Genomic DNA, 3,761 nt, shown 5'->3' with positions numbered 1-3,761 from the left:
TGATTTATGTCATAGTGTGTTCTGCCTATGTTTTCCTCTAAGAGTTTGATAGTGTGTGGCCTTACATTTAGGTCTTTAATCCATTTTGAGTTTATTTTTGTGTATGGTGTTAGGGAGTTTTCTAATTTCCTTCTTTTACATGTAGCTGTCCAGTTTTCCCAGCACCACTTATTGAAGAGGCTGTCTTTTCTCCATTGTATATTCTTGCCTCCTTCATCAAAGGTAAGGTGACCATATGTGCGTGGGTTTATCTCTGGGCTTTCTATCCTGTTCCATTGATCTATATTTCTCTTTTTGTGCCAGCACCATACTGTCTTGATTACTGTAGATTTGTAGTATAGTCTGAAGTCAGGTAGCATGATTCTTCCAGCTCCGTTCTTCTTTCTCAAGATTGCTTTGGCCATTCGGGGTCTTTTCTGTTTTCATCATTAGTGTATAGGAATGCAAGAGATTTCTGTGCATTAATTTTGTGTCCTGCTGCTTTACCAAATTCATTGATTAGCTCTAGTAGTTTTCTGGTAGCATCTTTATGATTCTCTATGTATAATATCATGTCATCTGCAAACAGTGACAGTTTTACTTCTTCTTTTCCAAATTGGGTTCCTTTTATTTCTTTTTTGTCTCTTTTTGCTGTGGCTAAAACTTCCAAAACTATGTTGAATAAAAGTAGCGAGAGTGGGCAACTTTGTCTTGTTCCTGATGTTAGTGGAAATGGTTTCAGTTTTTCACCATTGAGAACGATGTTGGCTGTGGGTTTGTCATATATGGCCTTTATTATGTTGAGGTAAGTTCCCTCTATGCCTACTTTCTGGAGAGTTTTTATCATAAATGGCTGTTGAATTTTGTCAAAAGCTTTTTCTGCATCTATTGAGATTATCATGTGGTTGTGGGGTTTTTTTTGCGGTACGCAGGCCTCGCACTGTTGTGCCGTCTCCCATTGTGGAGCACAGGCTCCAGATGTGCAGGCTCTGCGGCCATGGCTCACGGGCCTAGCCGCTCAGCGACACGTGGGATCTTCCTGGACCGGGGCACGAACCCATGTCCCCTGCATGGGCAGGCAGACTCTCAACCTCTGTGCCACCAGGGAAGCCCCTATCATATGGTTTTTATACTTCAGTTTGTTAATATGGTGTATCACATTGATTGATTTGCGTATACTGAAGAATCCTTGCTTTCCTGGGATAAACCCCACTTGATCATGGTGTAGGATCCTACGTTTTTATCCTTTCTGCCAATCAGTCTTTTGTTTGGCGAATTTAATCCATTTACATTTAAAGTAATTACTAATAAGGAAAGACTCATTTCTTTTATTTTGCTGTTTGTTTTCTATACACTTTATGGCTTTTTTGTCCCTTATTTCCTACATGGCCATCTTCTTTTGCTCTTATTGGATTTTTTTGTAGTGAGCAATTTTAATGTCCTTATCATTTCCTTTTGTGTATATTCTATGGCTCTTTTCTTTCTGGTTACCATGGGATTACATTTAACATCCGAAAGTTATAACACTCTAATGCCAAGTTATGCCAGCTTAACTTCAATAACATACAAAAATTCTGCTCCTATACAGCTCTGACCCCACCCCCTTTCAGTTACTCATGTCACAGAATTACATCTTCACACATTTTGCGTCCAAAAACAGACTAATAATTGGGTTTTTAATTACATTAATCTCTTAAATCTGATAGAAAATAAAAAGTGGAGCTACAAACTGATGTTACAATAGTACCAGCTTTTCTAATCATCTGTGTATTTACTTTATTTTTTCACAAGGCTTTGAGTTACTGTCCAGTGTCCTTCATTTCAACCTGAAGGATGCCCCTCGTTGCAGGCAGGTCTGGTGCTAAAGAACTCTCTCAGCTTTGGTTTATCTGGGAAGGTCTAAATTTCTCCCTTGTTTTTGAAGGACAATTTTGCCAGATATAGGATTCTTGGTTGATAGCTTTTTTCCTTCAACACTTTGAATACATCAAGCCCACGCCATCTGGCCTCCAAGGTTTCTGATGAGAAATCTCCTGATCTTACTGGAGAAAATCAGATGAAAGCTATTTTCCTCTCAGCTCTATAGATGCTAACAATGTACCTTCACACCCAGGCCAGGTCTCTACTCCTCTTCCATGAAGTTTCTTCATATGCATTACTTCCTGGAGCTGATAGTTCTTAGTATTGATAGTAAATGAATTCCCATTTAAATTCTATTCTGATTGTTTCCTCTGTGTGGGTTAGTTGCATTGTGAGCTCCACAAGGGGAAGTTCTGGAATCACCCCTCAACATCCCAGGTTTTCAAATACTATGTATTCGACATAGTAACAAAAATAATAAAGATACTTACCTTACCATGTCTTATGCAACAGAACATTTTCCTATAGTGTCGTGATGTCAGTTAAGTTGTAGTATTATTTTGAGACCAGAGTTTAAGGAAACAGAATTTAATATTTCAAGTGTCTATGTTATGAGGTCTTTAGAAGCCAAAAATTATTACAGATTTTCAAGCTAGAAATGAAAAGGCCACTGGATTATCCTACAGTTTTCATTTCGAATAAAGTATCAATCTCTAATAACCCACATAAACAGAAAGCTCTTTGGGTCCTTTTGTTTGTTTGTTTTTGTTTTGTTTTTTTTTGTTTGTTAAAGAGTAAAGGGGTCTTGAGACCAATTAGTGAAAAAACCACTGTGGTTTATCCCCAGCTGTGACTGGTCCGTTTCTTGCTCTGACCTCATAGGTGCCACTGTGATGTATTCACAGAAAACCTATAGCAGTCCCTGCTGGGCCCAGGTTTGGGGTCTTTATAGCCCAGGAAGCTGCCTTTGATGACCTGATGGCATTGGACCCACAGTTGGCTTGTTTTTTCCTTTTTACCCCCATTTTGTTTATTTGTTCTTTTTTCTCTACTCTTTTATTTTTCTTAATTTTCTTTGTTCTTTTTCTCACTTTATCTGAATTTTTTTTTTTGTATTTTTAGTACAGTTAGTATCGTTAGAATTGTTGGTATAGTTAGTATTTATTAGCATAGTGAGTATAGTTAGCGTTGTTAGTTAATATTGTCAGTTAGTATAGTTAGCAGGTCTCCATGGTACAGGGCCTCACTGAGGCCTCCCAGCTGACAAGGAGGCTCGTATGGACTGTTCCAGGCTCCTCAGGACCACTGGCCAAGGTAGCTACGCCAAGATGACATTGGCCCAGATGGCCATCAGGGTCGTTAAGGAAAATCAGCAGAGCTCCTCCAGCCGCCAGGCACTTTTCCATGAAGTCCACAGCATGAAGGTTTTAAATCACCCAACATCATAAAGTTATCCGAGGTGACTGACCGGAGGAGACCTGTTGGACCGTTTACAGGACCGCGGCCGCAGGACAGACGGAGGCCCGGGGCACATGGGCAGCTGGTCTCCGCCGTGCAGCACGGCCACCAGGAGGGGATCGAGCCTGGGACCTGAGCCAGGATACCTCCTCTCTGAGGATGAGATGGACACGACAGCTGCAGACTTGGGCCCCAGCGTGAGTTCACGGGCAGAGGAGCCTCGCGTCCCCACGCGGCTGTACGGGGAGAAAGTGGGCGGCCTGAGGGGGGCCAGGAGTCAGGGCAGAGGCCAGAGAGCCCGCCAGTCCCCCAGCCGGCCTGGAGGCGAGGACCACGGCCTCCAGCCCAGCCCTGCGGCGGGGCCCGGGGCCTCCGCTCCACCCTCAGCACCAGCTGCCACACTGGAGCCTCAGAGAAAGCCACAAGCCCCCAGGGCGGGACCCTCCCGGCACCCTGACGCCGGG

Source organism: Physeter macrocephalus, chromosome 18 (genome assembly GCF_002837175.3).
Source record: "Physeter macrocephalus isolate SW-GA chromosome 18, ASM283717v5, whole genome shotgun sequence".
Taxonomy (NCBI): domain Eukaryota; kingdom Metazoa; phylum Chordata; class Mammalia; order Artiodactyla; family Physeteridae; genus Physeter; species Physeter macrocephalus.
The sequence above is the reverse complement of the archived record's forward strand: the minus strand, read 5'-3'. Positions refer to the sequence as shown.